Here is a 19,985-nt window from a genome sequence, read left to right on the forward strand (position 1 = left end):
TCAGGCTGAGTTTCTACCAGTGCTAATTTTTTTTGGAAAGTACAAAAGACTTGATCTTCTTGCTAGGCATATTTTCTACTAGTGCTAAGAATTTTTGGAAAGTACATAAGACTTGATCCTTATGACACAAAGAATAACCGCACACCTTCCTAGTGGAATCGCCTATGAAAGTCACAAAGTAGCTAGCTTCCATTTGTTGCTAGTTTGTTTACCATACATACAAGCTCACACATAGAAAAATGGAAATAACTTAACACAAGAAAGTAACCAAAAAGAGCTAGTGTTTTCATTCCCTTTTGGTTCATATGGCCTAGCCGGCTATGTTACAACTGGATAGATGATAGCTTTGCCATGGATATACAATCCTCAATTACAAACAAACCAAACATAGAGTTTCTATGCTTCTGACCCCTGAGAATCAAACTAATTCTCTTCTTGATTGACCTCTACATTTGCTACGAGAATTCTCATATCTTGAATTTTGGCACAATTGTGAGTGCAACCTCTATAACCTCTGCCACTGGCAATATATGCATCACCTTCCTTTGTTGGCTTTATAGATTTCCTGCATATCTCTTCATTGGATAGATTGGAAACTACAACGTCAAAGGCTAATTTGCCCTTAGGCACAAATTTGCTACTTGTTGTGCAAAATATGTCCCGTGAAGAGGGTAAAAAGCACATTAAGAAGATGGACTATACTTTGTTGTCAAAATCAAGTCCCTGTGATGTTAATCGATGGAAAGTACATTGAATGAATCAAAGAGCACTATGACAAGAATGCCAAAAACTATGGCGAGAAAACCTTGCAAAATTTTGAACAAAATCTCAAGTCAAAATGGTGCTTAAAAGTGTTATTGAATGCATAGGTAGACTCAAGGGAAAAATGCGATAGAGTCTTCTTTGTACAAAGACAACTCAATCCAAATGACACATAAAAATCATAAAATCATCTCAAGAGAGTAAAACTAGGCATAAACTATCAATTATCACTGACAAGCGACTGCCATATACGATGTCAAGCAAAATATCCCATAAGATACATGACCTATGATAAGGATACCGTAAGGCAAAACTCCAACAACCTATATCATTGAAGGTATCTCAACATTTGAGAATACCCTAGCTAAAAAAAAAACTCATATAGGACCAACCCTAAGTATGAAGTAGCAGTCAAGAAGGAAATTGCTAAGATGTTGGCTGCAAGTATTATTGAGCCCATTGAACACACACAATGGCTCTCCCGGATGATCATTGCCCCAAACAAGAAATCAAACAAGATTAGGATTTGTGTAAACTTTAGAGCTTTAAATAAGGTCACTAAACCAAATGGCTTTCCGATTCCCTTTTCTAAGCATGTCTTAGAGGAGTAGCCGATTATGCTTTGCTTACTTTTATGGATTGTTTCAGCGGCTACAACCAAATGGCCATTTTGGGAGATGACATGATCAAGACATCTTTATTACAACTAGATGGCCACAACCAAATGGCCATTTCGGGAGATGATAGGATCAAGATAACTTCTATTACTCCATGAGGAGTATTTGTCTTCATGCACATGCCCTTTGGATTAAAGAATGCATTGACATCCTGGAGCAGAACAGCCTACGTTGTGTTTGAGCCCTTCCTCAACAAGTTTCTGTAGATTTTCATGGACAACTTTTCCTGCTTCTCGGGCCAAGGCTGTGCCAGTCTAGTGGAATGTTTCCAAGAACATATGGAGCAACTGGCCCTCATTTTTGCTCACTGTAGAGAGGTAAAATTGAAACTCAACCCTAATAAGTGTCATTTCATAGTCACCCAAGGCACTCTATTGGGCCATATTGTCTCTGCTAAAGGACTTGCCCTTGACCCATAAAAAAGTTATAGCCATATACACATGCCTAGGCCACTTAATTCCAAAGGAGTGTAGATATTTGTAGGCCACACATGCTATCACCGATGATTTATTAGAATGTGTGCTGATATTGCGAGCCTTTGTCTTGCCTCCCTAGTCCAGCCCAACCTTTCCAATGGACCTCTATCGAAGAACTAGCCTTTCACAATCTGAAGAAATGCCTCACACATGCCCCCATCTTAGTCACACCTAATTGGTCACTCATTTTCTATGTGCACACTAATGCTAGTGTCGCAGCCGTAGGCTCAGTCCTTACCCAGCCTAGCAAGGAGTACAAGTTAGATCGGCCTATCTCCTATGCAAGTTTGCTACTCACAAAGGCATAAAAAACTATAGTACCACTGAGAGAGAGGGCTTGGCCATTGTCTACGCTCTACAAAAGTTTAGGCGTTATCTTCTGAGTGTCCATTTTGTAGTAATACCTGACCACCAAGCTCTCAATTATCTCCTCAACAAGCCTCAAGTAGCTGGACATGTTTGGAGGTGGTTATTTTGTTTCAAGAGTTTGATTTTGAGGTTTTCCTTTGCCTTGGCAAGAAACATCAGATGTCCGACCATCTCTCTCAGATTGAGTCAGGTGAACCACCCACAAGAGTAGAAGACAACCTCCTTGACAGTTTCTTTTTTAAGGTGGACACTGTCACAAAATAGTACTCGAATGCTATGCATCTTCTATCCATAGGTTCTTATCCACCAAACCTATCAAGTTTGCAAAAGAGGAGACTGCTGATCAAAAGTAAGCCCTACACCATGATTGGCAACACACTATACAAAAGTGGTCCAGATGGAGTTCTTCGTCACTGTGTCTTACCACATGAATTCGAAGCCATTCTAAAAGATGCTCACTCTATTAGCATAGGTGGCCACTACACAGGGCACATCACCGCCCTTCACATTCTACACAATGGGTTGTGGTGGCCATACATATTTCACGATGCAGTGCAATATGCTCGGTCTTGTGATTTGTGCCAATGGTGTGCTCCAAAACCAACTTGCCAGGCTAGCCGTCCCTTGTAGATCTCTTTGGCATGGTTGCCCTTTGAAAGGTGGGGTATAGATTTTGTTGGGCAAATCAACCCTATTGGCCAACCAAGAAATAAAAGGTATCCTTTGGTCGCCACAAACTATGCTACCAAATGGGAAGAGGTGGTGACAACTTTTGATTGCACCTCAACCACAATGGAATTTTTTTTGTATGAAAACATCTTCTGCAAGTTTGGCTACCCTTTATTTATCACTAGTGATCAAGGCACCCACTTTGTCAATGAGTTCTTGGCCAACCTTTTTGATAGATACAAAATCTTTCACAGGAAGTCATGCTTCCACTACCCTCGGGCCAATGGCCAGGCTGAAAGCACTAACAAAGTTCTTCTCTCACTGCTTTGTAAAACTTGTCACCTTCATCCGACCTCTTGGCAAATAGCAATTTTGGGTGCTACACGGGCATATAGGACTGCTTTCAAAGCCACAACTTAACACTCTCCATTTGAGCCTGCCTTTGGACTAGAGGTAGTGGCACCCTTTGAGTTTCACTGTGGTTCGCCCAGGGTCACAACAGTCAAAGCAAATTGCACCAAAGGCCAACACTTGGCTATGGTAGGTCCACTCACCAAATTAAAAGAGGAGCGGCTCTTAGCAGCCAAAGCCTTGGAAATAGAGTAGCAACGAATGAAGGCTAAGCATGATTGACACCTAAAGACCAGGAAGTTTGACAAAAGCTCTCTCCTCCCTCCTTGCCCCTCCCTACCCTTATTGCTCGCCTTAAGCTGTCTGGTTGTTTTCTCTCTCTATCTCTCTCTTAATTCTTGTCCCTCCATACCCTTTTCTCTTGCTCGACTTGCTTATTGGCTATCCCCTAGCCCTGCCATTGTGCTAACGATACATATCTTACCCTTAGTCTCTCATCCACATGCAGTCTCCATCTTGATCGTCGTCCTGCGCTTGCCCGTTTTTTGCCCTTGCCTCGCCCTCGACCCCTCTCCAATTGCCCGCTTTCTTGCCCTCGCCTACCATCCCTCCTTCTCCCTCTTTCTCATCCTCTCCCCCTATCCACTTGCCTGCCAACGCTGCCCCCTCTCTTACTCGCCCTTGCCCCCTATCCACTCGCCTACCCTGCTCCCTCTTTATCGCCCTTGCCTCCTATCAACTTGCTTGCCGACCCCTCCCCTCTCTTACTCGCCCTCGCCCCCTATCCACTGGCCTACCACCCCTCACTCTCCTCTCTCACTTTTCCTGCTCGTGCGCCTTGACACCCACTCCTTTACTCGCCCCCTTCTCATTCGCCCTCTGTTGGAACTTGCCCGCCTGCCCACCCTCTTTGCCTCTCCCCTTCTTCTCTTCGACTCGCTTTGCCCGCCTTGACCCCTCACTCTTCCCTATCCCTTTAGAGCTGAGTCGCCCCCAGGGGAAGTGGGATTACCTGCAGGTTAGCTTAACACCAGGTCGCACCCTGAGGAAGGTGGAATCCCATCGAAAAACAAGCAGAAAAAGTCTTCACGACTCCTGATTTCTATTGGCTGCCTTTAGTTACGAACAAGGAAAAGAGCCGCTCGCCAAAAAAATAGCTTATCACCTACGTTTTTATGAGGACTAGTGGGAGTAGAAAACTCACTCGATCTGCACGCCTGCGATTTCGGCCTTTTTGGTTTTAGGCAAAACACTCCCCCCACTACCCCCACTCTCCCACAGTGCGACTCGGCTCTTACTTGCCCTTGGCCCTCACCCCCTCCTCATTCTCCCTCACCAAGCTCTCTTTTTCCACGTTCAAGGCAAACTCTTGGTCGCCCCTCTGCAGCCCTGCCCTTGCCGTTGTTCCCTCTACTCGCTCTCTTGCTTGCTAGCCAAAGCGTCTCGTTAGCCTACTGCCCTCGCCCTCTCGCCGGTGTTGCTTGCCCCTATCCCAACTTTCTCTCTCACCCCACCTAACCACCGCGGCTCGCTCCTCCACCTATGCTCGCCCTTGACTCCCAAGTCTGCCCTTATCTGCTCTATTTCCTGCTCGTTTTTGTCCTACCCTGTGTTTGCTCGCCTTCCCCCGCACTCGCCCACCATTTGACCCCGCCGCCCCTACTCACTGTGTGCTCGCCGTTCATCGGCTGGTGCCCGCCTCGCTATCTCACCACAACCCTCCCTCACTGATCGGTGCCCGCCCTCGCTCTTTGCAATCGTCGCTTTGCATTCAAAACCACCCTCGCCCGCCCTTGCTTGGCTTGACCCATCCGCCATGCTCCTACCCCTCTCTCGACTCTGCTCGTCCTGACCTTCACCACCAAACCTCGACTCGTTCACCTAGCCACAACCGCTCGCCAACCCCTACTCATGCTCGCCTTTGCATACCTTGGCGCACTCGCCTGCTTTTGCCGCAGCCATCCGCCTCCACACTCGCCCCCGCTAGCCCCCTTCCACTCACCCCTTAGTCAACCCTCGCCCACACTCACACATTCACCACCTCTAGACTCCCTCTTTTGTACCTCGTCGCGTGCTGGCCGCTCACGACCAGTCACCTACTACCTCGTTTTTCTCCCACCATTCTCACCACTTGCCTGCATAATCTTGTCGTACTCACCTGCATTACCATATTTTGCCTCACATTGTCTACCGGAGAAGCCCCTTTTGCTGGACATTACTTGACCAGGCATTCATTAGCACTCACCTTGCTATGTATTTTGAGAGAGAAGAGCGGTCATCTTCAAATGCGTTGTACCCTCCAGGTAGCTCTTCGGTGGATTCATCTGACAACATCGACTATAGTGAAGACTCTGATCACATCACCATTCTACAGCTTCATAGTCCAAACTTCGAACCAGATACTTTTAGTGGTCTTTCCAAAGACAAAGAGGAGCCACAAATGATGCCCATTGAGGAGGACCAATGAGGAGGTGATACGGATGATGACTCTTCAACTGCCATGGCTTTGGAGTCCATTTCAAATACAGCGCTTTCTATAGACCGGACAACACCCCCAAACCCCATGGTCATCTTCAACACGACCCTACCATACGACCCCCTCAATATTGTCTTTACTGACGCTAATCTTTTTACTCTTGGGCTTTGCTACTTTTGGAGTGCAGTTCTAGTCTAGTTCTACTTTGCAGTAGCTCTTGGCATGCCACACCACTCACCGAGATGGTGAGTGGAATAGTGGAAGGCATCTATGGCGGGGCTACAGGGATCAACTTGCATGGCCACCTTGGTGGACATGCTCCAAAGGACACCATCTTTGAGCTGGACCATACTTGGTCCGGGTTCCCGGGCACTCTTGGACCACCCCATCGGCAGGCACCCAGTGTGGACACATCGACCGGGTGGAGCTGAAACCACCTTGGCCAGAAAGGTGGCATTCATCATCCAGAGTGTGGCCAGCCTATGACCACACTATGGCCACCCTTTTCAAAACATTCACGAGCTACCAGAAAACACTTTTCTAGTGGCTCGGGAGATGGTGGAGCAAGGCCCTGGCTAGGGCCATCCAATGGCCAGCCATGCGACTAGTGGTGAGACTCACTAGTGGCTTCACTAGTCCACTAACAACAAATATTTTTAGTGGCTTCGTTAGGCTACTAGTAGCAAATATTTGCTACTAGTGGCCTAGTGACACTTTTCTAGTGGCTCGGGAGATGGTGGAGCAAGGCCCTGGCTAGGGCCATCCAATGGCCAGCCATGCGACTAGTGGTGAGACTCACTAGTGGCTTCACTAGTCTACTAGCAACAAATATTTTTAATGGCTTCGTTAGGCTACTAGTAGCAAATATTTGCTACTAGTTGCTTCACTAGGCCACTAGTAGCAAATATTTTCATTTGCCAGGGGTTGCTTTGGCTATATATGTTAGCAGTAAGCTAACTCCGATAACATTTTCGGAGCTTTTATTGTAAAAACATTATTATTTTGATAAATCGGGAATGTTGTAACTCCTACTTTTCAGATAAACAGTGTGATTGATGAGCCGAAGCTACAAGCTTCCAGATTGCATCAACGCATTTTTAATTCGAGCTCTCAGATTATTAGTTTTGACCACAAAACCTTGGCTAAGGTATAAAAGTCAATTTTTATAAGTTTTTGGATAATAGAACATAGCGTGAGTTAACGATTCTCACTTCTCTCGTTCTGGCGCTTCCTACTCCCTTCTTAGTTGTCACATTGCAGTGCCGTCTATTGCGTTGCAATCGCAGGTAAGAGCTCTACGCATTGACGTAAGCATTTCATGGTGATCCGTAGCTTTTGGCATCACCGACCGACGGCCTAATTTCATCATAAGTAGGAATTTAAGGTTAAAAATCATAAAATAAGTATAGACGGAGTATTGGGGCATCATTGCTAAGCATTTAGATGCATTCTGTGTCGAAAACGACTAGGTAAAAAACTATTGTTGTTAATAATCGCGATTTTTGCACTTGATTTAAAGTGAGATTTGAGACCATAAGCATGTGTGCTTAGGTATTATAAACATGTCCTAGAAGTTTCATAACGTTTGGATGTCGTTTGATGCTGTAACGATTATGATTTGTTTGCCGATTAGCAACTAGCTTTTGGTGATTTCTGTCATTTGAGTGTAGCTTGAGTTAGGTGCAAGTTGTCTATTGTTTTTCAGTAGATTGACAACCTCTTGTAGTCTCTATGCACTAGTCGAGTCAGCTTCATTCCATGGATTGACAATTATATTCGTGGTTCTCGCTATGTTTGCAATTAGATAGGAGTGAGGTTAAACACCCGTTCGACATTTAGCGCCGTTGCCAAGGATCGAAGAGACCTAAACTAGGAAAAAACACGAGCGTCTTGTGTAATTGTCTTTTAACTTCCTTTAGGATTACATAGAGTCAAAACTTTCTTTTTAGAACCGCATAGCTTAAGATTGCTGTTTTTTGCTATGTAGAGGTAGCTTGAAAGTAAGTGTACTTGTTAAGTACCTATTAGGATTGTAGGATTAGATTATGATTTTTAGAAGGATTGAAGGATGAGACAAGTCTCAAGATCAAGGCTCAGAAAACCATAAAAAACAAAAAAATGAGTGTTTGCGGACACTTTCCACAACCCCATTGGAGTAGAATCTAGGAGTAGGGTAAGTACAATCCGAGGTGGGATCTCAGAACATTGCTCTCTCCAGAAGAATCAATTGTGAGTTGTTTATGTGAAGTTGCAAAATTTTAGGTCTACCGCTTGAAACAACACCAAAAGACTGTCAACCATTGAATCCAGCTGGAGATTATGCTTTAAAAGTTGTATGAACCAGTAGGTAAGCTTAAGGACACATTTGAGGTAAATTTTCAAGAGTCTGCAAAAACTTAGATTATTTACTTTTTCTTGACATTTTAGGCTAAATTAAGTTTTGACTTGACTCGGAGGCTTAAAATAGATAATAAAAAGACTGTCCACTGAAAAAGTTGAAAAACGTGTTCATTTAGGGCCAAAAGTAAATAATCACGATTATTTACTTTCAGCTAAAAAATGACCAAGGTTGATACTAGAGACTCTATGTATGTGTACAAACATCTTTTGTAAAGGCCCATAGAATTTGGATCACCAAACTGACCAAAACCTTGGTTAAAATTGAAATCTGTATTGTTTGTCGAGAACTTAGTGTGACTTGGAAATTTTTTGTTCAAACTCCTTGTCTAGAGACCATAACAAGTTGAATACTTGGCAAAACAAGCCAAAAAGTGCAAAAATTTGAGAAAAGTAAATAATCGTGATTATTTACTTCTGAGACACAGAGACATAATTTTGGACTTTTGAGCTTGTACAGTGTTAGAACAACATAATACAAGACCACCGGTCAATTTTGTGTTCAATCAGATCTAAATTAGTACAGGTCCACTTAGATTCCAGGTTGCAGATTAGTCTTTTGGATTTTTGTAAAAATGTGTAGGTCTGGGTTAATGTTTTGACTTTTACTGTGCATACTCGTTCGCTAATTGCTCTTGCTCTTTAATATTTTTGTTTTTTGTGAGTGTAAGGCTTTATATATACATTCCCTAAGATTGGGAGAGGTCAGGGAGGAAGGTTGAGAGGGGAGTGAGTGAATGATGACTGTCAGCAAACACTCCCCCCTTCCTTGGGTAGATCATACTGTTTGAAATGTGCTCGTCACCCTTTGAAACCAATTGTTCCAGTTGGTAATAGGTGAGGAATTTTGCCAGTAGTTTTCTATTACCTTAGGTGCCTCATCGAGTTGCAAGGGTGGTAAGGTACTCTCCCAGGATCGAACTTGAAGTGGTTCATCAGTGGATTCTTGAAAACTGGGAGGTGTGGATCCCTTTGTAGCTTTATGGAGGTCCACTATTGTAGGTGGAGGTTGTGGGGAAGCTTTTACCTCTACGGATGCATTACATGAGGAGCTAGATTAAGCTTCATGGGACTCCCCCCCTCCTGAGCTAGGTGGAACAAATCGTTCTTTCTTCGGTACCCAAACTAGCTCTAGAGCGGGTGTGTAGCATTCTGTGATTTTTCTCTTTCCGCGATCGTCAATTTGTTTTGGAGCTATAGGATTGGGCTCACATGGGTCATGTGACAAGTAAGAACACAACTTACGTTTTGGCACCCAGATTTAATCATTTCCTTGATAGTAGCCTTGGGCTTTCAATAGTCATTTAGGAATCTAACGTCACGTTTCCTTACATTTCTTGGAGCGAGTGGGACGTTTCTTACCAGGCTCCTATCTTTTAGCACTAGCTATGGTTGCTAAAGAAGATTTAGGGACCCACTTGTATGTTTTTTTTGTTATATGAGGATGAGTCTTGTGAGAATCTATATGCATTGCTTCTAGCATATTTAAGGGTACGTGCATTTCATCCCCCTCAGGTGTTACCCAGGTCGTCCCCCTGTTTCCCCAACTGTCTATGGTTGCTACTAGGTGTACCCAATCCGCATTGTCCGACTCAATCATCCCAGGTAGTACATCCATATAAGGAGAATCTTCCCCAACATCAGTGTCCGCTTTACACGTGTAACAATATTGCAATGGGGTCGAGTGAACTGTGGTGTCAGATCTATGATTAATTATAAACTTGTTTCCTAGAGGACGTGCTCAACCAGTCACAAGATCCACTCGAATGATAGAATCTTGGAACTGCAAGTAGACATGGTTTTTAGACCAATCATGCACCATTTTTGCTTCCCTCATAAAAGGACGTCCTAAGATCATCTCAGATGCCATAGCGTGCTTGGAGAAATTCATAACAATGAAGATAACTCGTATTTTATGTCCAAAGACCTTGATCTTGAGATCTTCTAGCATCCCAATAGGTTTAACAATAGACCCATTGGCCATCTTCACTACTATGGTTGTGGTCGCAAGGTGAGGTCTTCCCATAGTTTCCCAGCAATTTTTAGTCACAATGTTAACCCCAGCGCCACCATCCAAGATTCCCTTCACAGTTAATCCCTTGGTAGTGATTTGTATGGTTGCATTGGATTCATCTCCCTCAAAGTATTGTCCCAACTTCTTAACAGGTATTTCGACAACAAGGTTCTCATCTAGGTTGGGTTGTGGATCTAAGTGTTCCTCCTCTATTGGCATCTCCCTAGCTCCATCCATCTGTGCAAATTTTGGTAGCCCAAACTTTAGTTCTCCATTGAGGAAGGCTCGAAGAGCTGAAACTAGCTCATGGTCTTTATATAGTTTAGATATGATGGTGTTCTAACTTCTGAAGACATGAAATCCATCAATTTGGCAATGTTTAACGACACCTTTTGGGCTTCAGCCCCTTGACGTGGGGAAGCTAGGATCTCCATTCCTTCGATAGGATCAAGTAGTCCCTCTGTAAACATTCTTTCCATCAAGAAGTGAGTACGCGCACTTTTCCATGACTTTAAGTCACTTTCTTCTTGGATGACACTAGGTATGGCTAAGGGTCTATGGACTTGGTGAGGTTGTTGTTGCGTAGGGAACATAGTGTCTGTAATCTGGATCTGCATAGGTGCTGGTTCTAGATCCCTTTGGGTATCTTCTACCAAACTCCTGAATTGCTTGACTCGCTCGATCTCCTCTGTAGGGTTTGGATAAGTTCCTATCTTCTTCTTGGATCCCTGCCATTGTGGCTCATGAAGATCTTCCTTGTTGGTTTCTATCTTAGTGGTCGTTTTGGTCTCCATGGTTTCACCTGAATCAGAATCCTCTTTAGCGTCGTTCATATATACGGGGTCGTCACCAGTCCTTATGTTGGTCTTTGAACTGGGGTCTGACTTCACTGCTTTTTGTGATCTCTTACTTCGTGTTTTCTTCTTTTTCTGAGATTGGGCAATTGATGCCGCGTCTCTTTCCTTGAGAATATAATTTTGTTTTTGGAGCATTGATCATGTGAGTACGTTTACTGGTATCACAGGTGTACTTTGTGATGGCTCCTCGGTAACCTCAATCAAGTTTAATGGCGTGATCTTTGGTGCATTTGGATTATTTGGACATTGGGCAATCAAATGATCCATGCCACATCGATTACACATGAGTATCAGCATTGTAGACGTGCTCGCTTGATTGGTTTGCATTAGTGTGGCGTTCTTGTGTAGCCTAATAGGACACTCAGCTACACGATGTGGACCTCCACACTCATAGCATTGTAGAGGTGGTCTCTTAGCAGTGTAATTGATAATTTGGCCTCTTGCCGCAAGAGCAGCTACTTCATATACAGGTTTGACTTGTCCCCAATAGTCCTCCATGTAGTAGTGTGGACTTTCTTCAAGCACATCCATCCCATATGAAATATTAGGACCTATATCTTCCTCACATCCTTCCAAACAAGCAATAGATGACTCACAACCCACTTGATTCACAGAAGTGATTCTCGGATGTGGTGGTTGCGGTCCTAGCACTGGAGGTGGTAAGGGTGTTGTTTGAACAACATTTTGGGCCTTAGGGTAGGGACACAAGAGGTGAGGCCGGCATCAATGCAGGCACTCGAGGTGTGTCTGTCCATGCTAAGGTTGGTCTATTGGCCATCACGCACTTAAATACTATGCAATCCTTAGCTTGATGCCCATACCTCCCACAGGCATTGCAGTTCCCATTGAATTTTACTCTAAACGTAGAGCCTTCACTGGTACTATGCGGTCCATAGCATACTGAGCACCATTGTTGCTCCCTTCTTGGATACATATGATTGTTTTGCAGAGCACGATTGTCTCTAAGACTCTCTTAAATAGCTTTGGTGAGATATGCTAAAGTCATCTCAGATATTTTTGGCTCCTTAGCAATAGGATTTAGGGTCATTGGCTGATGCCCTGATGCTTGCGAGCTAATAGATTTAGGCTCAATAGACACTCTTTCTCCTTGAATCATTAAATTATCCTCTAATTGGATCGCATTGGTGGTGACTGCTTCCCAAGTGGTGATACCTCTAATGACTAGGCCATTGTAGATATCCTCATGTCGTAATCCCCTAATGAATGTAGCAATTGGTTATTGTTGAAGCATTCATTTGGATTACAGCAAGAATTCAAATGCTTTAAGCGACTAATAAAGTCTCTCACCGAATCCCTCTCGTTGGGCTTTTTGGAGCTGAGAGGCTACACCCCAAAGTACTCCCTCTCGTATGTATTCTTTCAAGAACAATCTCCTAAGAGTAGGGTAAATCATTTTTTCTTTCACCCTTGGGGTTCTATACCAATCCCCTGCCTTCCCAGTTAAGGTTAGGCTTAAAGCATTACTCTTATGCAGCTCGATATGCTTTCTCACATCCCCGTCTCCAGTAAATTTTTGTGTGAGCTTGGCTGTTTGTACTACCTTACTTCTAGGCTCTCTATCAGGTGTGTTACATATATTCTCAACAATAAATCGACCAATAGCTTGAGCAAATGTTGCCAAGTCACCTAAGTGAGCAGACACCGTGGGTGAAGGCGCTCCAAAGACTACTTGTGGAGTAGGTATTGGCATTGGGCTTGGCGTATAGGAAGCCCTTGGGTTCCACGTTTGGTACGGTGTTGTTCCATGTGGCTGCCCAAAGTTCATATGTGTGGCCCTAGGCATAGCAGACGCCGGATGTGACATGCTAATGCTAGCCGATATAGTCCCATGGAAATAAGAACTTGGGTGTTGTGATTATGGAGGCATAGGTTGTTGAAACAATGGGAGGGGTAGGGGCTACATGAGTACGAGGATCCATGGGTGTATACGATTGGTACACACTTGTAGGTACTGTTGCAGGCATTGAGCTACCATGTAGCGGTGCTTTACTAACAAATGAGGTCCATGGCGTGTTTCTTGGCATGCCCATCATTGGGGTAGGCATGGTAGCCGTGGTGTCATCAAGGGAAAGATGAGCTAGACTTGGAAAGCTAAAGCTATCACTTGTGGCCTCAGATTGCACTGAGACCCCTGGCGAAACAACATATGGAGGATCCATCGGATTTACCGAGGGAGTCTCCATTTGCGATAAGGTAGGTTGTTTAGCCTTTCCTATATCCAAGAATCTCATGAGACCCGTTGAAGGCATGTTGATCCCCTTGTTCTGTCTCTCTAACTCAATGACCCTATGGATGAGCTCACAAACTCTTTGTTATTGATCCTCCACACTAGTAGCACCCATTGTGGATTGTAGGACATCTAACCAACCCACGTGATAGATGTGATCTTTCTTTCTTTGCTTCTCACACATATTTCACACGCATCACACGCCCCACATACTCGACGCTCACGTGCATGTACACACGATTAGACACATTTAGAGCAGATACGTCCGAGAGTTAGGTTTTGCTAGATTTTGTCAGATTTGAGTCCGATTGTACACATAAACCTCGATATAGTGCAGATTTTGATTTTAGTCTACATTCGACGAGCTGACGAGATTTAGAGGCCTATCACACGCCGAGAACGCACATATGATGGCCATGACCACTTCGTGCTCTGAGTACACATTACTCACACTTGTAGGCGAGCACAGAGGCCGGCCCTTTTACACGGATACATATGGACATTTCTTTGTCCAGTGCCGCACCTCCTTTGGCCCCACACAGAACCCTCCAGGTGGTGCGAGTCCTTCCCGACGACACGCGGGATGGCACATTTAGAGATGACTATCGTGCCGCGTATGTGGTCGACCATTTGATTAGGCTAGAGGAGATAGAGCTAGTACACGTAGATGATTGCCTTGAGGCCTTCGACCATCCCGTGCAGGTTACATTACAGCGGGTAGGTCCTCGTGTGATCTATATAGATAGTGCTCAGCGCATATATCGATTAGAGTGTCGCACTTCTGGTAGACGCTGAAGGAGTACGAGCGGAAGTGCGGCGTGAGAGAGAGTGCGAGAAGAAGAGCACGACGATATGGTGAACTTGCTCTACTGTAATGTGTAGAGCATAGTGAGTTCTTATTAGGTTTTTACAAAAGAATATGTGTACATACCTGGCGGCCCGCCCACTTACCTGGGCGACCACATTGGGCTTTATACCCCAACAACCTCCCACTTAAAGTCCAATGTGGTACTTTAAGTGTGAGAGAAGCTACTATACAAGCTAATATACAAGAGATGTAGAGAAGTGATGTACAACCCTACACCTAACTGCTTGCGAAAATGCGCAAAGCTCTCTGAGGGAAGTCCTTTTGTAAGTAGATCAACAGGATTTTCTGTGGTGTGAACTTTGACAAGCTGAAGTTGCTTATCCTCGAGCATTTCCCTGATGAAATGATACTTCACATCCACATGCTTTTTCTTTGAGTGATAAACTAGATTGCGAGCCAATTGTATAGCACTTTGACTATCACAATATAACACAGGCATCTCTTCTTTGATTCCCAAATCTGTTACTAGTCGATTAAGCCAAATTGATTCTTTGCATGCCTCTGATGCTGCAACATATTCAGCCTCTGTAGTAGACTGAGTAACACAATCTTGTAATCTAGAACGCCATGATACTGCTCCACCAGCCAATGTAAAGACATACCTTGACGTAGACCTTCGGTTGTCTAAGTCACCTGCATAATCTGAGTCTGTAAAACCCTTTACACTTAGCTCCTGACTCCCATAGCATATACGCATACTCTTTGTAGCTTTCAGGTATCTCAATATTCCTTTCACTGCCTCCCAATGTTTCTTGCCTGGGTTTGACATGTATCGACTTACTACTCCCACTGCAAATGCAATGTCTAGGCGAGTAGCAATCATTGCATACATCAAACTACCCACTGCAGACGCATATGGAATCTTATCCATTTCAGCCTGTTCTTCCTCAGACACAGGACAATCTTGTTTGCTAAGTTTCACATATGGTGGCAATGGAACACTCAATGCCTTTCCCTTCTCCATATTGAAACGTTGCAAAACCTTGTCAATATACTCTGTTTGAGATAACCAAATCAACTTCTTTGATCTGTCTCTCTCAATGCGCATACCAAGTATATGACTTGCCTCACCCATGTCTTTCATGTCAAACGATTTTGCCATCTTTGACTTCAAAGCTGAAATTTCTTCCAAGTGCTTGCCAGCAATCAACATGTCATCCACATACAAAATAAGGATCAGCCAACTGCCATCCTTAGCCTTCTTTGTATATAGACAGTGATCGAACTCACTACGTTTGTAGCCTTGAGAAAGCATAAACTTGTGGAATTTATGGTACCATGCCCTCGGTGATTGTTTTAAGCCATAAAGACTCTTTAACAACTGGCATACCCAATCTTCCTTGCCTTTCTCAACAAACCCTTCTGGATGCTGCATGTAAATTTCCACATCTAAATCACCATGCAAGAACGCTGTCTTGACATCCATTTGGTGCAACACCAAATCTAATATGGCAACCAATGCAAGAAAGCATCTCAATGTAGTCATCTTGACCACCGGAGAGAAGACTTCATCAAAGTCAATGCCTTGTTCTTGCTTAAAGCCCTTGGCAACAAGCCTTGCTTTGTACTTTGGCTGACTATCATGAGCGGTGATCTTATACCTGTAAACCCATTTACAGGGTAGAGCCTTTTTGCCCCGTGGTAATTTAACTAGCCAATTCCCGGAGTCCTTCATTTGCACTGCTTCCTTGTAACATGAAGGCTCATTGCAATCAGTCAACATGACATAGTTCATAGATGGAACAAACCTATCAAGAGGTCGCGTGACATGTCCAGATCTACGCACAATAGGTGGCTCAGGCTCAGCCACAACATGTGGTTCCACTCTATCCCGTCCTTGCTCCTCTGGAGCCCTGACATTATGTCTTGCACGTGCAGGTCCATCTTCTTGGAAGACAACTCTTCTAATCTCCTCAACCCTCTCTGGTTTAGAATGATATTTGGATTCATTAAAGTGAACATCATTGCTGCGAAAAACCTTTCTGGATTCGGGATCCCAAAGTCTGTACCCCATCTCACCGGAATTACCATAGCCTAGAAAGATGCACTTTCTACTCTTTGGCTCAAGTTTGTTCCTAAATTCCTTTGGAACGTGAGTATATGCCTCACAGCCAAAGACTCTGAGATGCTTGTATGAGGGAATTTTGCCTGACCATACCATCTCTGGCACTGAATCCTTCTGCAAAACCTTGCTTGGAGATCTATTTACAAGATGAACAGTTGTTGATACAGCTTCAGCCCAAAACCCATTTGGCAGCTGTGCATTAGACAACATACTTCTGACCTTCTCTTGTATGGTCCTATTCATCCTCTCAGCAACACCATTTTGAGGAGGATTGTAAGGAGCAGTAAGTTCACGTTTTATACCTTTTGACTCACAAAAGTCCTGAAAGGCCTTTGAAACATACTCTCCACCATTGTCAGTGCGTAAGCATTTAAGCTTCTTGCCACTCTGATTCTCCACAAGTGTCACAAACGTTTTGAAAACACTAAACGCTTCATCCTTGTGCTTGAGAAGGTAAACCCATACTTTCTTCAAGTAATCATCTATAAATGTCATAAATTAAGAAGCTATAAATGTCATAAAGTAAGAAGCTCCCCCTAGAGATAGGTTAGGCATAGGTCCACAGAAATCACTATGAACAAGTGCCAACTGTGTATCTCTTCTACTGCTTCTATGCTTATGTGGCTGCTGTGTTTGCTTACCATACAGACAATGTTCACAGAATTCAAAATCATTAAATGAAAAGCCAGGCAAATAACCAGAACGAGACAAGATTTCCATTCCCTTCTTGGACATATGTCCTAAGCGGCTATGCCACAAAGAAACGTTCGGCTGCTCGGTTACATTGATTACATTTTTAGAGACATTTGACACATAAATCATGTAAAGTCCTCCAGACTTTACTCCATGTGCTACTGTCATAGAACCCTTGGATATCTTCCACATGTTCTGTCCAAAAGTGGTGACGTAGCTAGCATCATCAAGTAAACCTGTGCTGATCAAGCTCTTTGTAATTGCGGGAATATGTCTCACATTCTTCAGCGTGAAAGAAGAGCCATTCTGAAACTTCAATTGAACATCTCCAACACCTAAGATCTCACATGTCTGCCCATTGCCTAGCCGAACATGATCTTTAGTGGTCACATAAGAAGTAAACCACTCCTTGTTTGGAGACACATGAAGTGATGCCCCTGAGTCTATAATCCAATCACTCAGTGCATTTCCATCAGATGCTGTAAGAAGAGCTGAGTCCATTGTATTCTTCAAGAAGTAGATGTCTCCTGACACTAGACTGTCATCCTCTGCAACAGTGTTTGTCACATTTATTTCTTGAATCTTCACTGAGGACTTGTTATTCTCACCATGGTCTTCAACTTTCTCTTTGCCTTTTTCTGCTTTCCATTCTCTGCAGTCTCTTTTCATGTGACCCTTCTTGCCACAATGGTAGCATTCTATGTCACTCTTGCCTTTAGCACTGCGGGACTTGCTACGAGACTGATTCCTCTTTCCACCTTTGTACTTTTCTTTGGTCCTTCCCCTGACAACTAAGGCTGTTCCTTTGCCTTTGTCCATTGTCTTTTTATTGGTTTCTTCAGTAAGCAGACTTCCTTCTACACCTACTATGTTCAAACCATCTGGAGGTGCAGAATTACTCAAAGCTGTGTGAAAAGTGTCCCAACTTTCCGACACTGTGATCAACAGGAACATAGCTCTAACAGGTTCATCAAACTTGATACCTTGAGCTAACAACTGACTATAGATTTTGTTGAATTCATTCAGATGATTGGACATAGGTGTCCCTTCTTTCATCTTCAAGTCAACAAGCTTCTTAAGCCAGTATACCTGTGAAGCTGCACTCTGCTTCTCGTAAAGATCACTGAGCTTTAACCGTGCTTGATAAGCCGACATCTCGTCTGCTACATTGAAGTAAACGCTTTCTGCCAAAGTCAGCATAATGGTAGAAAGTGCCAATTCATCCATTTCGCTCCATTCATCTTCGTCCATATCTTTTGGTTTTATCCCCTTGAGCTTTATAGGTTTTATCTGCTTCTTTTGTACCAACACGTGCCAAATCTGCTTCTTCCACAATGGGAAATTGGTTCCATCCAGCTTCTTGATATTGTAAAGAGCAGTGTCCTGTGATCCAGCCATAGCTACGCTTCACAGTAGTTTACTTTCCTGGGAAAAATTCGGCAGAGTTTCCCCTGTAAATTGACCTCTGAACCAATATGAACCTGTCAAATGAACCAAGAAAGCTTCAGATTCTGCATAAATTTCGGCAGAGTCTCCTTTGTAAAATGGCTCTGGTGTACTCAAAAAACAGATCAAAAACAGCTCAAAAACACATTGTCTCTCTGACTCTGTAAGTTGCGGGTAAACCTGTCCTGCACCTGTACTGTCTCTGACTGTCCTGTCACTGTCCTGTAAGCATAGACTGCAACAATGCCTCAACGGCAGTAAAGCAAAGATGCAATCCCAACTGTCTAACTCACAGTCAATACATCCTAGCTGCCTATCTAAGGGTGCTCGAGGGATCGCTCCAAGACCTGTATCACCGAAAGGATCTCAACATTCGAGAATCCCCCAACTCAATAAAACCTCACTCGACCCTCAACAAAGGCTGTAGTAAATCTGACAGTACATAGACTTCCCACAAAGTCATACATCCACAAATTTCCCACTGTATGCTATAACCGCTAAAGCGATTGTTTGCTGTGTGACTCACAGCCAGCAAACCCTCAACAGACATACATAATCTCTGACAATACATCCCATGCGGAAGTACCTGCAATGTCAGGATGAAATCTGGAATATCAAGCAGCAAACACAAGCTACCTGATGAACTAGTGGATGTCGCCTACAGTCTGTGTGTAGATGCGCCCTTGTCGTATGTGACACGCCTCCAAGAACTGTGAGCCGTCCTTCGATGTGTAGACAGCCACAAATCAACACTCTGGGAGTGTCGATATCCTCAGCACCTGCAGTCGTAGGCCGAAAACCCCAAATTTGCAGAGTCGGATCTGCACCCGTCGAGACCACGTAGTCGAAAATGGCCTGCGCAGACCTTTGTCGAAGCCGAACGGTGGCCGAGATGACCTCAGAATGAAATTCTGAGAACACCGAGCCCCTCGAGCTATCCCACAGGATTTGGGGCCGTGTCTTTGCCTGTCGAATTTCACTCCAATTTGAGTTGGTGACTCTAGCCTCCTGCAGTGCTACCCTGAGCCTCGATCTGAGCTCTGATACCAGTTGAAGGAGTACGAGCGGAAGTGCGACGCGAGAGAGTGTGCGAGAAGAAGAGCACGACGATATGGTGAACTCGCTCTACTGTAATGTGTAGAGCATAGTGAGTTCTTATTAGGTTTTTACAAAAGAATATGTGTACATACCTGGCGGCCCGCCCACTTACCTGGGCGACCACATTGGGCTTTATACCCCAACAGACGCCTATCCACAGATGTTGTGACACTAGTTGGCGAGCCTAAAGACAGATGCTACATGAGCACCACAGGCACTGAGCTTTACTTTTTGACTTGTGGATTGCCGTACGATCCTCGATCGACCCTGCGCCCTACTTCGAGTAGGAGTGCCTCACCTCCTTTAGACACAGTGCCACCACCCACATCACTTAGGAAACCACCGCTAGGATTTTCCTCACCTAGACTTGATTTGCCACCAAGCGTTTCGAGCTATCACGACTCTAGAGCGATGTACACAACGATTGCTAGTACTTTGCGTACCTCTCAGAGTGAGCCATAGATAGAGACCCAGAGCCTTCGAGACACATACTTTAGAGAGTGTCAACCTTGACACCTT

At 44.2% G+C, this 19,985-nt stretch overlaps 1 pseudogene; it reads left to right on the forward strand.

The window, feature by feature from the left end:
- Positions 1–13,703: 13,703 nt before the first annotated feature.
- Positions 13,704–19,753, forward strand: LOC147449959 (uncharacterized; annotated as a pseudogene).
- Positions 19,754–19,985: the final 232 nt, after the last annotated feature.

The sequence above is a fragment of the Adiantum capillus-veneris genome, chromosome 10 (assembly GCF_014529385.1).
Source record: "Adiantum capillus-veneris isolate H3 chromosome 10, ASM1452938v2, whole genome shotgun sequence".
NCBI classification, from domain to species: Eukaryota; Viridiplantae; Streptophyta; class Polypodiopsida; order Polypodiales; family Pteridaceae; genus Adiantum; species Adiantum capillus-veneris.